The 17,567-nt window shown below is 38.8% G+C and overlaps 1 protein-coding gene across 1 annotated transcript in view; it reads left to right on the forward strand.

Moving 5' to 3' along the window:
• Positions 1–17,567, forward strand: part of ADTRP (androgen dependent TFPI regulating protein) — a 139,443-nt gene that overhangs the window by 37,623 nt on the left and 84,253 nt on the right. Inside the window, exon 4 of the mRNA XM_039857541.1 lies at positions 15,591–16,006. The gene's annotated coding sequence lies outside the window, so the exon portion shown is untranslated. The remainder of the gene's footprint in view (positions 1–15,590; positions 16,007–17,567) is intronic.

The raw sequence follows: 17,567 nt of genomic DNA on the forward strand, positions 1-17,567 counted from the left end.
CTGCTTCATCCCTCCTGTGACATGAATCATCCTTTTGGCCAATGTTTCCACAACTCTATATGCTCCCTGCCTATTAGACACTTAGTAGCCATCTAAGTCATCAGACCGACTGTTGGGGTATTGCAGTGCTTGTATTTAAGGAACCCATAATTTACTTAACAGTGGTCCCAAAGCACAAGAGTAGTGATGCTTGCAATTTGGATATGCCAAAAAAAAGAAGCCATAAATTGCTTCCTTTAAGTGAAAAGGTGAAAGAAAAAAATTAAATGCTAAGGTTGCTAAGATTTATGCTAAGAACAAATCTTTTACTTGTGAAATTGTGAAGAAGTAAACAGAAATTTGTTCTAGTTTTGTTGTCACATCTCTAACTCAAAAGTTATGGCCACAGTACATGATAGTGCTTAGTTAAGAAGAAAAATTTGTGGGTGGAAGATGTAACAGAAAAAGTGTTCAGACTGACAGCAATGTGTTGCACTAGAAAGCATTGAGCCTATATGAAGACTTCAGCAGGGGATCCCCTGAAATGAGTCATACCAAGCCATTTACTGCAAGTAAGGGATGGTTACAGTAAGATATTTTGAGAGAGAGACCACATTCACATAACTTTATTATAATATATTATTATAATTGTTCCATTTTAACATTAGTTATTGTCGTTAATCTCTTACTGTGCCTAATTTATAAGTTCAACTTTATCACAGGTATGTATATATAGGAAAAAACATAATATATGTAGGGTTTGATACTATTCATAGTTTCAGGCTTGCACTGGGGGTCTTGGGAAATATACCCTATGGATAAAAGGCTACCACTGTAACTATTTTTGTCCTACTCAAAGTTCTGCTGTTTGTCTGTAGCTCTCCTGTCAGAAACACAAACCTATGGCAGTTTCTAGGGGCCCAGAAGACTGGGGAATGTTGAGGTATTCCTTTTGAGATAAATACAAAGTTATAGCATCTTGTACCTCCTACCACAAAGAGAGAGGCACAAAGGCTGGTGGGACTCTGGATTCTGCAGGCAGCACATGTCATAGTTAAATATGTTGTTCTATTCAATTTACCAAGTTATCTCTAAGCTAGATTGTTTTGCAAGGGGTTAAGAGAAAGAGAAGGATCTGCAACAAATCCAGGGCACTACATAAATTGCTTTACAAATTGGGTGCTTTGATCTAGCAGGTCAGAGGGCGAATGAAGTATTTGAGATGCCGGATGGAATTTCTGAAAGCCTTGGTAGGAGAATCATTATGCAGACTTTGAAGATTTAGATACATCACTATGCTCTCTTCTGCAAACCAACTACTATTCTTGTGAAAACCAGCTCTTGGCTGGTAGAGAATAAATATTCGACCATGGAAACCAAATTACCACCAGTCAGACTGCAACCACCTCTACAAAATAATGTTTTTCCTCTCCCTTCCAAATAGCTAACATTGGCAAACTCTAACCTGAAGCAATATGGAATAAGGGATTGGGGAAATGTAATCTCCAGGTTCTCTGCAATGCAGGGGCCCTAGAAGAGGTGGCAGAGATGCCAAATTGACAAAGCAAAATGAGATTGGAAAGAGAGACTAGACCTCAATTGTGGAGGGCCTTAAATGCTATACTAAGAAAAGAGGGAATAGGGAGTCATTTAAGATTCTAGGTCGAAGAGCAGCAGAGATTTACTCTGAAGCTCTTTCAAGTTCTCTATAGGTTGAAAGGTCACAGGTGGACTCAAAAGAATCATAACACCCTTTAACTGTGTTCCTTTGAGCTTGTTATTGAAATATATCCTTTTGTTTAATCTTTACACTTAAATCCTTTTAATCCTTTATATGTTATCTTTGCAAGATAGATTTTAGCATCCCTATTTTTAAGATAAGGAAAGTGAGACCCAGAGAGATTAAGGAACCTTCTCAACTTCCCCTAGCAAAGAATGTGTAGCTTGTACCTAAGTAGGTTTTCACCCCATCCAAGCACTTTCACTATAGTAGACTGTATCTCCCTGTGAACTAAATCATAGAGATAGGAGTCCTATAGCCAGAAAAGCTCCAGGGGGGCACGGAACTCTGAGGGGCTGAAATCTCTTTGCATTCATTCATTTATTTATTCCTCCAACAAATGACCAGAAGCTAGAAGTAAGGCAATTCAGAAGAGAAGTGAAGGGCACTATTTTAGCATGTCCTAAACTGTGGATCTTTAGACAGTGTATTTAACTTGGGTCCAGGTGAATTAAATTGAATTACAATTGCTGATTTAATTGTCATCTTCTCTATTACAGTCTAAACTCCAAGAAGGTAGAACTATGTCTGTTTTGTATCTCTACTGTCTAGCACCTAGTAATTGCTCAATAAAGATTTGATGAGTGAATGTTGGAGTCACTGAGTGACTGGCTGATAGAATGAAAAGAACCACACAGAATTTACTTCTATGAGGTAGTAAGAATCAACTGGTAGGCTTTCTCTTGCTAATGAAACTTCTCCTTTAAACCTGCAGCATGACCTGAACCTCATACGCTCTCCAGTTTGAGAGCAAATAGTTTAATAACTCTCTCTTCCAGCCTTAGTCTCACTTCTTGCTAACCCTTTGCCACAGGTTAAGTGTCTAAAACAGACACCACATTCCTTATGTTATTCTCTTAAAGACAAACCTCCAAAGATCCTCCATTGACTCCAAAGTATAGCATAATATCTAATGTCCTGTTGAAAGTCTGTTTTCAGTCCATCTTTTCAGCTTTCTTTTCATCATTTACTACCAGCTTCCCAACCCAACCCCCCAGATCCTATACTCTATCCAGACTATTTTCAAGTCCTTAAATACTCCAGGTCCACTTCCATTTCTCTACTGGAAGTCCAATTTGCCCTTCAAGATACAGTAGTTCAAAAGTTGTCTTGACTGTCACACCTTATCCAGAATTAGTCGTACCTTCCACTGAGATCAATGACACTTTGTTTAAAACTGTACCATAACTCTTTCTGTACTGTATTCTAATTATGTATTTCCATGTCTAGCTCTTCCCAGGCCTAGAGAGAGCTCAGAAGTGAGGCTTTATTTGTCTTTTCATGGATGGTTCCTACCTGACGTGGCCAGCAGGTCGCAGGTGTTCAGCAAATAGTGGTTGGATGAATCAGCCTATAGAGTGAGTGATTGTCTTCCATTCAGCAACAAGGCTTTGATCCAGGCTTTTTTGCCTAGGTGTTCATTTTGGTTACAGATGCCCCGTGTCTGCCACAGCAAACAAAGGAGAAACTTTCCATGAATACTTGGTGGTGTACAGGTCATGTGTTTTCAGTCACAAAACCATCCTCTGTGGGTGGCAGTAACATGGAGCAGTATGTCTGTGACCGGGGAAGGCCCCAGGAGATCAACCTCTGAAAGAGGCTGAGAGGTTTGAATCTGGATCAGCCTGACCCACTTTCACTTTACCTCTGTCCTAATTAGCTTGTCTTATAGAGCAGGCTACTTTAGGAAAAGAGAAAACACACAGTTGAAAATTTTTTGAAACTGGTGCTTGTGTGCATTTCATCAAGTCATATTCTCAAAAGTGGGCAGTTGTAATGCTTTTTTTTAAAGTTCGGTAATGTTAAGGATATGATCAGACATGTTCCATTTCAGCTGAAAAATAGTCCCTCTCCTTTGTGGCAAGTATGAGGATGACGGCAAACTTTCATCTTTCCTGACAAGATAACTCAGACATTTTCCTCAGGGAAAGGTGATTGATCATTTGGTTCTGCTCAAGAATAGTGTAGAGTATATAAAAGCACTTGCAGGGCTTCATTCTTTACAGTCACCTCCTTTGAAAACATATAAGAACACACAGGATGTTCTTCATTACACAAGGAGCCCACTTGTGATTTTTTATTTCTAAATGCTCTTGAGTACTGGGAGCTATGACAAGAGGCCATTTCTGCTCTATAATGCAGACCAAAAGAGCCCTTCTTGGCTCCCCCCAAATGTGTTACTAACCTAACTACTTTTGTCGACATTCATCTCTACTCTCTGAACTCTTAAAAGCTTTTTGCCTGAAGCTTATTGCAGAACATTTTTTAGAGATTATATTGGGTCATGTGCTCTCCTCTTATATTCCATCTTATTTCAGGTAGATTTAAAATTCCTGAAGTAACAGGGGACCTACCATATGCTTCTACTACTTAAAGACTCTTGGTAAGCAACAGGCTTAGAGAACTCATTTAGTGATCATATGATTAAAGATATAAATAGGCCTTAGAAAGATTGGAGTCAATTAATAGTGCACAGAGCCACAATATATTATTAAGGAAATCACTCTGGTAATCCCCAGAGTGCCTAGCATAATGCTGAGTACATAACTTATGCTCAAAAAATAATTTGATTGATATATTCCAAAACACACAATGTAAAATTGATGTATGAGGCAAGATTAGTCATAATATGTCATCATCTTCTTAGGCGACTTCATAAAAAATCATCACCAATTTATAACTGAATATTATTTCTTTTTGTACCTATATTAACAAACAATGCTCCATGACCAATGACACATACAGTTCCTGGTCAACCTGAAACTAGTCCCACAGCTCATATTAACAGGGGGATAGGTTTTAGTAATAGAATTGAAACAGTATCACATTCTGAGACTAACCAAGATATGTTTAGCCAAGGAATTCTGTGTGTCATTATGTTGTCATATCTTAAAAGTGATAACTGAGAGCGCAGAGACCTGAGGCAAAGCATTTCAAAGAGTAAAGTGATTGGAAGCATTTTAGAAAAAATTAACTGACATACTAGAATTACTTATTCAGACTACAGAAAGGTTGGAAAGAAATAGAATCAAAGTTTACAAAATCATGAAAATAAAAATAGAGTGATCACAGAATTGCCTACTAAATCCTATAATTCTACCACCTAAATACACCTGGCAAACAACAGGTTTGGAGAACTCCTCATTAATGATCATATGATTACAGATATAAATAGATCTTAACAGAATTAGAATCAATTAATGGTGCACAGAGCAACAATACATTATTAAGGAAATCAGGAACATTTGGGGTTCTTGTGCTGATGGGCAAATTACCATCCTTCTTACAAAAATCTTACTTGATGGCCTTGTCAGACACACAATACTGAGAGGATAAGAGTATTGAGCTTCCCTATTATATATCTTAAATTCTTATCTCCAGTCTGAAATTATTATTCCTTTCCTTGGATTCCTACAGGATTTTCTCTGTATTAACAATATAAACTACATACTTCCTGCCTTCTTTTATAAATATGCACATGCCATTTATCCTACTAGGTTTAGGAGTCCTTAACTAATGACAGAAATAATGATAAGAATGAAAATGATGAAAATGACTATAAGAGCTAACATTTATTATGCTCTTACTATGTGCCATGCTTTACTAAGTCTCACTGATTTAGATTCATTTAATCACATTGCATATTCCTCTTTATATCTTCGTTAGGCCTAACAGCACTTGTAATAAAATTATCTGTAAAATCAACAAATTGTCAGCAAGTTCAATGGTTTCTTTTCCCCTTGAGTAATCCGGGAACACAGGCAAATTGAGATCTATATACATGACTCTTTTTTCTCCCTTTACAATTTTTCAGAAGCCCTTTTACCAGGCAGGGAGGTCACATCTTCTTATGGTATATTTCCCTTGCAGTCCTTAGTGCAGTGGTATCTACCTAATAGGTTCTCAGGAAATGCCCATCAACTTTTACATATTCCACAGCATAAGCAATGATAGCTTGGGGATATCACTGTGGGTTATATACAGTGAACAAGATACCATTTCCAATTTGCAATGAAATCAATATACAGTCTTTAACATACTTTATGAAGATCATAAAGTACAGAATATATATATTTCACATGTTTCAGATAAGCTCTGTAATGATTTTGAGAGGTCTCTGTGTGTTTCTAACTAATTTGTCTACATCTATGAAAGTGGGTGGGCTCTGAAATATCTGGGTTTGAGACTTTTGAATACCATGAAAATACTAAAAGAGAAACTGTGAGTGTTATTCTAAAGCTCTAAAATGCTTAAAATAAATTGCGAGTATCTTCACGAAACTCTCACTCTTTGGGAAATTATTAACTTGTGAGTAATGTGAAGACGTTCTAGTAGGTTCCCAGTTACATTTCCACGGTTTCATCATTTACTCTTAAATTAGACTCGGTCTCATATTTCATATGGACTTCCAAACACATAAAATAGCCCTCCCCCAAATAATTCTTCCTACTCCCCTTTCTGTACTACTCCTCATACCTTCTAGTACCAATTTGGCATTTTCCTGGGGTTACAGTCTTCTGAGGGAATTTGCCCTAGGCCAGTGAAGGGTAGGAGGAGAGGCGCTAGGGAGATATGAGGGTAGGAAGCCATAGCAACTTTGAGATCCCTCGCTGTCCTGAAAATTTCTGAAATGCCCTGTCTTTGTAACAATCTATGAGATTTGTCCCAAAAAGAAAGTTGGATCCTGTACAGTTTTCTCCTTTTCTGATTAAAGGAATCTTAGATTCTTTTCAGTGGTGGGCGGTAAGTCAAAATGGCTGAATTCCCAAACTTTCTGGATCCATGTGAAAGTTCTCAGCCGCTACCCAACCCTTTTTCCCTGCCAAGTGGTACGATAAAACTTGTGAGAACAGGTTTTCCTTGTGAGGTAGCTGAAGTATCTGCATCCATTTCTGGCAGAAAACCAAAGTAAAAAGGGATCTGGAGAAACCTTACAGAACATTATAAGGAGCTTGATATAAATTTGCTTTAGGAGTTTAATGATTGTTCAAGGGAATGTGATTTCTGTTTGACCTTTATCCAAGTAGTCTCTCACCATCTTAACACTCACACTTAGCTATATCCCAGTTGAACCAGCTAGGATTCAGGCAAGCCACTTTTACCTGAATGAATTATAAGACTTTTACTAATCCAACATAATCAGCATGTGGCCTGGCAGGTCTTTTTCAACAATGAAACTCCACAGTGATAGGGCCTTAGAACTTTATAAGCATGAGAGAGTTCAAAAGCCTTTTACATAAGTTATCACTTTTAATCCAAAGAGAGAATTGCTCCATCTGTCGGATAAATTGATTGATTCTAATATTTCAGTAAATGCCCCTCCCCCTCCATTTTCTATCCTTTCTCTTTAATAAGAAATAGAATCAAAATATGTACCATTGACTTTCCTTCAGAAATAAAGAGGGGACACAGCTAGCTGTTACATTCTCTAGGGGGCTGAGCTCTCAACTGGCCCCTGGTAGTGTCATCATGATCAGTTTTAGCCTTTGCTTACCCCTCCACTCAGGTCCAAGGGAGCAGCCACGGAGACTATCAATCACTGAGAAGCTGGATTCCCCCACTTTTTCTTCTCAGTTCTGCTTGAAAAGCCCACAGCTGTTCAATATATGCTTGGTGGAGAATCCAAGCAGGCCTCAAGATCACCAACCAATGTAAACTTATAAAGTGGTGATCCCATCGAACACTGAAAACAATACTTTGGGGCAGATATTACTACTAGTTTCTTATAGATGAAAAATCAGAACTTTAATGTGATTAAGTAATTTATACAAAGTCAGGTGGAACTTAAATCAAACCCATATCTATTAACTCATTGACAATGGAGTAAATTCACCATACCCTTATTATTCAAAGCATATTCTGTGGACCAGCAGCATCAACATTAGCTGGGAGTTTGTTAGAAATGCAGAATCTTAGGCACTACCCAGATCTACTCAATCTACATTTTAACAAGATCTCAAGTAGTTTGTGTGTACCTTAAAGCATGAGAAGTACAGATCTACAACATAACTATGACCTACAAGGCTAAGTTCAATTGAGGCCCCAAATGCAGAGTGACCTAATGAGATGGATATGTCCCAGGAAGGAATATTATGGCAAACTCATTCCAACTTTGTATTATTCATCTGTAATTAATTTCAAAATTTAAATCCCTCCAGCTCTTCAAAACATAGTGAAACAAAACCTTAACTTCTATGGCCAGATGGACCTCAGTCGCTACCTTTTGGAGGGCAAACATTGTTTTCATGTAAATCTTTTCAAAGGTTTCTAATGAAAATGGGGTCATCACTCCTATTAATGTTGGAGTCCTAGCCAATGTGGCTTTGAGAGGAAGTACATTTAGTTTGAATACTATGGAACATACTTATATATATGCAATGCTGATTTTTGCTTGAACAAAAGACAACTGGTAGTTGTAGGGGATGGAGAGTGGTTGGGAAGAAGAAAGCTGTAAAGAAAACCAGAAGAACAGAGGAGAGAGCTGCGTCTGATTTCAATCCCCTGTCCATTACACATCCCTTACAAGAGAGGGCTGAATAGGCCACTCAGAACTTGTCTTTATGATGTCATTATTCAAATAAAAATATATCTGGATTCTTTTCATTTTTTATCCTTCTTGATTTCCCATAGGAGTGGTCAGGAAACAAAATAGCATGATTTCAGAGAATGGGAAAGTCTAGTTGTCCAAAATGCACCCCACACCCCTGCCACTATCTGCCCTCCAATGTCAAGAATTCCATTAATCAGTGTTTCTTCCCAAGGGATACTCCCTCATATTCTGGAAACCTTGAGGTGGTTGATTAAGAGCCACAGGTCCTATTGCACATAGGTTATGCCTTTGGGAAGAGATTTCAGTCCCTACACTTTACTTGTTTGGTTTGAATACTGGGACTCGGTAATCAAGACTCTTTACTCAACACGATTCCTGTTTTTGCCTCTGATCTTGAATACCTTGGTTCTAAGGGAATCTTGGCCTTGTACACAGATGGGACTCTTCTCTTTCTGCCCTGGCTGCCACATCTGGGATTCATGGCATGATTCGAGCTGCTTATAGAACTCTCTATTGTTAGAGTGGGATAACTTTCAGCGTCATTTTTCTCATCTTTGTTTAATTTGATCAAGCATATAGGAATTTTAGTCCTACATGCATTATTTCACTTTTTCTGTTCTAGAACAAATATAGTACCTCTAACCACAGTCTGCCTAGACTCTAGTCCAACTTGGTCTCTAAGAATCCAAATTCAATGTGCCCGAGTCCACTGTTCAATACTCATTCCACACCTTAGATTCTCCATTATAAATCTCTAGGCGGTCCAAATCTTCTATGTCAAGGTGAAGATTAACTCTCTCTTCTGACTTTTTATTTCTAGTTCTGCTTCTGGGACCAGTGGCCCGAGCATCTCCACAGTGATGATTGTTTTGTTCTAACAAAGCTCTACTTCAAACAGCATCTTTGTTTTGGAAAACTGACATTCAACAAAAAAAGCATTTGTTGAGCTAAGGAGTTTATTATGTAATTAAAGTGGAATAATTGGTGGTTTTAAAAAAAGAGACCTATATGATTTGATCTGTATTTTAGAAAGATCACTGTTTAACCAGTATGAAGAAAAAAGCAAAAAAGATGATAAGAATCATTCAACCTCAAAATGAATAATGCCTCTCTCTCCCTATCCAAGCTGTAAGATTTACTAGAAATTATCAAGTCAGTAGTAAACATAAAGAATTAGATAAATGTAGGGCATAAGAATAGTTTTTAGAAAACACTATTTCATATTCACACACATACATACACATATAATCTAGGGGGAAAATGGGCACTTAAATGGCCAGTTTTGGTTATCTATTGCTGTGTAGCAAATCACCCCAATACTTACTTGGTTGTAAAGATAAGGTAATTTATTTCTCACAATTCGGGCAGTTCTCTTTTGCATGATGTTGACTGGGGTGCTAAAACAGGTAGAAGATTCAAAATGGCCTCAGTCATATGGCTGATAGTTGGCGATGGTGGCTGTCTAGGAGCTCAGCTGGGCTATCAGCTAGAAGCTTCAGTTCTCCTTCATAAGAACCTGCCTGCAAGGGCTTCCTAATAGTATGGTGGTTGGATTCTAAGAAGGAACCTTCTAAAAAGTAAAAGCAAGAGTTATAGATCTTTTAAGACCTTCCCTTGGGGGTACCCAGTATAATTTGGCAGCATTATGTTGGTCAGAAGAGTCACTGGGCCAACCTAGATTCAAGGAAGGTGGAGAGTGTAATAGGTTCCACCTGTTTAAGGGAGAGAGGCAAGATCATAGTGCAAAATAGCTGTAGAATGAGAGATATTGTTGTAAACACCTTGAAAACATAATCTACAACAAGGCCTTTTAAAAGTTCTCTTCATGGCACTTGAACTATTTTAAATGGCAGGAAAAAGACTATGATATCACTTTAAAAATCTAGAGGGTAGGATGCCTGAGATTTTGATAGCTCTTCTGTTATAAAGGTACATTCCTATTCAATGGATTCAACACAATCTTAATCAGTATACAGGGTAGAGAAAGATCAGAGTTGGTTTTCACTACTTGAGTGAAAATATCAGTTGCCGTTGCCAACTAATGGAGCATCACAAGTATATGGTTCTATAGCAACACATTGTGTATCCTCCCTACTGTTAGCACTAGACTAGATATGCTGAGCTTCACAGGAAAAGAAGAGCCAGTCCTTGGCTTCCAGCATTTGCCCCCATGGCCTGCATACTTAGATTTACACCTGAAATGAGAATCGCATTAGGATAGAGCTCCCAAAAGTTTACCTGGTCACATACTTCTAAGAGCCCTGAGAAGTTTGCCTAACCTATCAAGAGCTTAGTGGGATCTAAGGAATCACTCTTGATTTCTACAATGTTTTCAAAAGAAATGGTTGGTAGAACCTGGTCTAGAGTGAGGTACAGACCATTCTTCTGGGGGAATGATTACATAAAAACGAGTCTGTCTGGAGAGTAGGGGGCATACTTCTCAGAGGGAGAAGGCAGAATCTTGAGGATGTTTTCCAGGCAAGTGATGCTCAACTACCTGGCCTCTTATTGCCGCAGCTTGCAGTAAGATTAGATTTGTTGGGCTTGAACCTAGACAGAAAGAACCTTTTCAAACACCTTATTACAATGAACTCTGGTAAGAGAAGAGCTGGGCATTCTGTAAAATAGTCTGGAGGCTTTATTGGAGTGAGACAATGATGTGATTTGTCTGTTTACATAATGTAAAATTTATTCATTCTTTAAATAAAAAAGTACTTAATTATGTAAGCATCTTATGATAAACTTTCTTCCAAGATAGGGAAATATTCAATATCTCCAGATTTCTGAATAGGGCTTACATCTTACATAGATTGTGACAATGATGAGATCTGGTCTCTTGACCTTCCTGACAAGAAGTGTCCAACACAAGCTTTCTACTAGGACTGAATGGTCACCCAGGGCAGGAGAGTCCTCAACTCGCCCAGGAGTAGCAAACACATAGTAGGCATTTAGCAATTGTTGTTGAGTGGATAATTGCATGATTGCAATAGACATGACAGTCAAATTAACCGGATTTTCCAAGTCTCTTCATCTGCCCCCAGCTCTCACCTTACACACACATACCTACCATTTGAGTTGCTGTCAAGAACTCAAGAGACTACAAACTGTTCCAGATTCCAAGGCATTTCAGACCAAAAGCTTAGTAAATATTTCCTAAATCAAAACCACACAGGCTGCATTCATTAGGTCTACTACTTTGGAACAGTTGCTTTCCATAGCTAGACACTCAGCAGTTGTAAGTAAGAAATAGGGCTCAAGTGGAAAATATTTGTAAAGGGAACAAAAGCAAATGGTGTTGTGTTTGCCAATGACATCTTGAAGAACCGGTGGGTATTAAAAGAGGGAAAACAAAGAGGCCTGATATTATAATATGCCTTTCTTTCAAGCACACACATACACACAACCAAAATAAAGCAAGCCCCATTCAGGGGGAACATTTCTGGCAGAAATAATTACTCTATACCTATTGCTGCTGGAGTTGTGGACCAACAGGGGAATAGAAGGTACAGGCAATGAAGTAGGCCTGCAAGAGGGGACCAACTGGCATTGAGCAATTTACAAAAGGTTCAGATTTTTCTACCTGGAAAGAGGAGTGTATATTTTAAAATATCACATTTAATTAACACTTGAAGAGAGGAACTTAATGGCTCACACCGGTGATTCCAGGCAGCTTTTGTATGAAACAGATGAAGGGAAAAAAATTTGATTAGGCACTGGCCTTAAGCACAGTTTCCTTGGATTTCCTTTTTCCTCTTTACCATATAATAACATGGCTGAAAATTAGTTCTGACAGCTAATCAGAGTGAGTGGCTCTTTCTTTTCCTGGAGTGGTTAACAAGTACTGTGCATTGTGCCAACACCATACAGTTGAATGGATATAGGAAGGAAAGAACTGTTTGCTTATTTCAGTGCGGGCAGCTCTGTTCCTCCCTTCATTTGAATCAGAGGGATTCTGTGATATTGGGACCCGTTATGTATTTGAGGGCAGTCTCTGGGAATGTCAAAATTCAGCTCTATTAATATGGTGGCTACTTCTTCCTACTGGCCCTTATGTGCCTCTTCATCCTCCACCCCCATTCTTCTCCCACTCATAATTACTTCTATTTTTGATGGTGCATTGGAAATTTGGACTATAAAGATGGACTGTGGAACTAAATTTAGGCTGTTGAATGATAGAGCGGGAAGTAGTTAAAGACAGAAGAAAAAAAATTAAGTCCAACTCTCTGTTTAGGAGAATTGCTTAAGACCCAGGAAATTGGCTCAGAATAGGACAACTATTTGTGTACAGTGGGCAGATGTGAGTTAATGTCATCCAAGGTGTGCAGGCAGGTGCTTGCCTCCCCAAGGGGTGTCCTTTACTTGGTTGAAGGGAATTCGTTTCTTACCAAGAGTTTTGTTTTTCTAGTTTAGAATGCAAGAGAATGATCGTTGTTAAAAGGTCTGTGACAGAATGGATGAATATAAAGATCTTTAATATTCTCCATACGAAGGCTGTGCAAAGAGGTACAATATTTGTGCCACCAATTAAAAATAAAAGCAAAAGCAAACTGGCCAAAGAGGTGGTATCTAAATATAGCCTACAGGATTCCAAAACTTGCCCTAGAGCTGGTTCTCATTCAAAATCCCAAGGAATATTCCTGAGACTACAGCTCTTGACAAGTCCCCTTTCTAGGGTAGAAGCTGGGGGAAAGGATTCTGGAATTAATAAGCAACATGAAAAGCCAAGACCTGAACTGTGGCTGCTCCTCCTAAGCTGAGAGTAGCCCTGTGCAAACCAGTGAGCTGGGGTGCTCGGTCATTCCCCAGGAGGCTCTCAGCTCGGCTCCTGAAAAGTCTCCTTTTTAAGTTGTCCTTTGAGGGAGGAGAGAGTACTCATATGCTCCAGGCCAATTTTCCTTGGCCTTCAGGAGAGAGACGAGCCCCTGAAACAAGAGTGAGCCTTCTTTAACACCAATGTCCTGGCGTTTGCTGTGTCCATGAAAGATAGTTAAAAAAAAAAAAGAGAGAGAGAGAGAGAGAGAGAAACCAAGCCTTTCAAATCACTTAAAAAATGCGCTGGCTGTATTTTGGTTGCTTGGACACCTGACTCATCTTTTTATTATTATTATTATTTTTTTTATCGTAGTAAAATAAATATAACAGAAAACTTATATATCAATCATTTTATTTTATAAATCAAGTACATTCATAATATTGTGCAACCATTACCACTATCTAATTTCAGAATTTTTCATCACCCTAAATGAAAACTTATATCCATTAGCAGTCATTTCCCCATTCCCACTTCTTCCAGGCCCCTGGCAACCACTAATCTGCTTTCTGTCTCTATAATTTGCCTCTTCTGGGCATTTCACATAAATGCAATTATACAATATGTAACCTTTTGTGTCTGGCTTCTTTCACTTAGTATAATGTTTTCGAGGTTCAACCATGTTGTAGCATGTTTCAGTATTTCATTCCTTTCATGGATGAATGATATTCCATTGTATGGATATACTCCATTTGGTTTATCCATTCATCAGTTGATGGACATTTGGGTTGTTTTCATCTTTTGTGAGTAGTGTTGCTATAAACATTTGTGCACAAGTTTTTGTTTGAACATTTGTTTTCATTTCTTTTGAGCATATGCCTAAGAATGGAATTTTTAGGTTCATATGACAATTCTATGCTTTACTAACTAAGGAACTGCTAAACTGTTTTCCATAGAGACTATACCATTTTACATTTCCACCAGCAATGTATGAGATTCCAATTTAACCACATTCTCACCAATATTTGTTATTTTCTGTATTATATTACCATCCTAGTGGATATGAAGTTATATCTCATTGTGGTTTTGGTTCATATTTTCCTAATAACAAAGGATGATGAGAATGTTTTCATGAGCTTGTTGGCCATTTGTATATCTTCTTTGGAGGAATAACTATTCAAGTCCTTTGCCTATTTTTAAATTGGCTTGTTTTCTCCCATTTGGTGTGTTTTCTATTTTTGCTCTTGATGTCCTGTTTTTAAAGAGCAGATAGTAAACAAAGCGTTCAAAAGCTTTTAGGAAAGGAGTGCCAAAGAGGACAATAACAGCTCTAACAGTTCTGAGCTAAAGGAAATCTCCTTGCTATCTTTATTTTTTCTCTCTTGGCCTCTATTAGGCAGCCCACATCCTAAAGTCTTAATTATAGCAACAATAAGTTGTATAAAGACTCCATGTGTCAAACCTCTTCATACTCACCCACAGCTTTGTTAAATTTTGTTCTAGGGGAATGTTGGAGCCTCCATGTGGGTGCTTCTGGGGCCTTTGGGGCCACAGAGAGGAAGATTGGTAGCAGGTGCCGGCCTCTGGGGCCAGCACTCACTCCAATCAGGGTAGCTCTGCTCTGTTATCTTTTGTAATTTGGGACTGAGGTATAGAACTTTGTTTGAACGAAAGAGGCTTCCTCTTTTTTTATTTTTTTAAAGCTTCCAGTGCTTTAAAAAATATCTGAAAGCCACTGCTAAATAATGTTGCTCCATCGAAAAAAATCCCAAAGCTCTTGTAATTTCTTGTAAAACAGAGGTTTAGTTAAAGGAAAATGGTTCTAAATGGAGAGATGTTGTTCCATGGGTATAAAATTTCAGTTATGCTAAATGAATAAGTTCTAGAGATCTGCTGCACAGCATAGTACCATAGTTAACAATATGGCATCATGCACTGAAAATTTTAAGAGAGTATATCTCATGGCAAGCGTTCTTACCACAACAAAACAAAACAAAAATAACAAAAAAAGCCTAAGGGACATAAGGAAACTGGGAGGTGTTAGATATATCTATTACCTTGAGTGTGATGATGTTATCACAAGTGTATGCATATGTCTGACTTCATCAAATTGTACACATTAAATATGTCCCTTGTATGAGGTATTGATTATACCTCAATAAAGCTATTTAAACAAAAAAAGGAAAAACTAGTTTTTAGCTTCATTGATAGAAACCCACTGTATTTCGTTTGCATATAACCACCCGACACACTCTCACACTCTTCCTCCCGCACCTTATTCTTGCACCTTCCTACTCCAGGTGGATGATGCCAACTTTGCAGGGAGTTACCTCTGAACTCCCACTCAACCAAAAAAAAAAAAGAGTGTTTCTTGCCAGCTACTACACCCACACTTTCTGGTAGTCATGACTGTCACCATTCATCAGTCAGGTATGTTGTCTGCTCACCTTTGATAGCATTCTCAAAGTCTACCAGCCTTAGAAACTCTTCAGACCAGAGCCACCTTTCTTGTTCTTTTATTTTTCAATCAGCAAAATGAGTTACCACCAACCTGAGAGGGAGACCTTAGCTCTTCATCATCCTCAGCCACAAGGACTGTATTCAGGAAGAGAGCCAATCTTCGGAAACCACAGATGAGGCCAATATTAAGAAAAATAGCTTGCAGGTGAGTGTCTGCCCTGTCTGACAACTACTTGGAGGGAGAAGTGGCTGCATGTTCAGGTGAGAGGGAGAAGAAGCTGCTGCTTCTACTTAACATTTCCAATATTCTAGACAGAGATAGTCTCCATCGGGCCTGAAAATCTCCTGTGCATAGGAAGCTGGGCTTGGTCTTGACTTCTCTACATTTCCCTTCCTAGGAGACTCCAGTAGCCTGGGTGAGTTCCACGCATGTAAGAGTCGGCATCTGAGGTTCATCCCTGTGAAGATGAACAGTCGCAGAGAGAGAGTGAGGAGCTTTTGAGTGGGTGGGCAGGAACATGGATTTGAGTAGCTTCCAAGAACTGCAACTTGGATTTCTGAACATTTATCCTCTGTGTCAACAAACAATTACCAGATGTTCACTCAGTTATAATTCTAGTGTGAGATCACATGAAGAGGTTTAATGCTATTTATTGCTTTGGTCAGAGATGAGAAAGGGTTGTTGGGGAAACTTCCCGCCCACTAGATAAAATAGGATCCAAGAGTACAAATGCCTTTTATCCTCCTCTGTTTCTAGTTTTCTCCAACTTAAATACTACATAGGGTATCTTGTTTTCTTTTGTTCTCAAAAGATACCCAGCTAATGGTGGGTATTTATTACGAACTCCTATAGGATAAATGGTCCTTCCTGGCCCCATTAGGCACTGATTATGACAGTTTGGGCCAAAACAACCTGCAGATAGAAACTGTAGAGCAGGCAGGTTTCAGCAAGATGTGTTTTCTAAAGTATTGGAAGGCCTTCCTCACCTCCAAACCCTCACCTGTGACCTGCCCAGGTACCACTCCTCTCCTCTAATCTAGCCAAAACTGTCCTAAACTTTAAACTGTTAAAGTCACTAGTAAGTTAGCCAACCAATACGGGATTCTTTCTGCGAGAGGCCCCTCATAAAGTACACCTGGTACTGTAGGCTCAACTGATGAGTGACCTCTTTCTGGAAGACTGAGACTATACAAATCCAACAAGACAGAGATAAGAGCAAGCCCAGGTGTATCCTACCACTTGCTGCTTAGGTGTGCACACCCTCACTGCACCATACCCAACTCACCTATCCAGATAAGCAACAGTGGGTCCCCCAGCACCAGCCATTTGAACACACAGTGGATCATCCTTGGAACATTCAATACTTTGAAGTTAAGAAAATACCCTTTCCCCTAGCTTTCTTCCTTTCAAAGCCTGGGAGTCCAATTGTCATTTACTTTGTTTTTTACAATTAGGAAAAATTTTCCCTACGCCCTGAGAAAAAATAAAACTAAGGGGAGTTTAATACAGCTCACCTTGCATTATTTCTCAATGTCTCAGATATTTATACACATTGGTGAAATTTCCATTTGAGAGAGGAAGGGGGAAAAAAGGGCATCCCTACACACTACATGCTGATGGGGAAATCACTAGCCAGTGTGTTGTGCCATTTAGTCAAGCCTAATAGCCGCTACCCCCATCAAAGTTATTTAGTTTCTCCATTTACCGGGGTCGAAATTAGTTGACAGATACTTGGGAAACACCGAAAACCATCCTGAAGGCATACAAGAGAGGAGAGGTGGGATTTAGTGGGGAAGCATGATAACTCTGGAAGGAAGGCAGTAGAATGAGGTGTTGAATGTAAACCCTCTACAGTATGGTGTGTCCTTACTATTTAGAGGTACCTTTGCTGTCAGATCTTCTTATTGAGCCTAACTAGCAAATGACAGGGATCCTGGGTCAGAAATCCCATTAATTTAATTTAAAATTATCTCCAGAATACTTTTCTCTCAGAACTGACAAGATTTCAATGAGCAGCAAGTAATGGATTTATGCTTGAGGATATACA

This window comes from Pteropus medius, unplaced genomic scaffold, assembly GCF_902729225.1.
Source record: "Pteropus medius unplaced genomic scaffold, Ma_sr-lr_union100, whole genome shotgun sequence".
NCBI lineage: Eukaryota > Metazoa > Chordata > Mammalia > Chiroptera > Pteropodidae > Pteropus > Pteropus medius.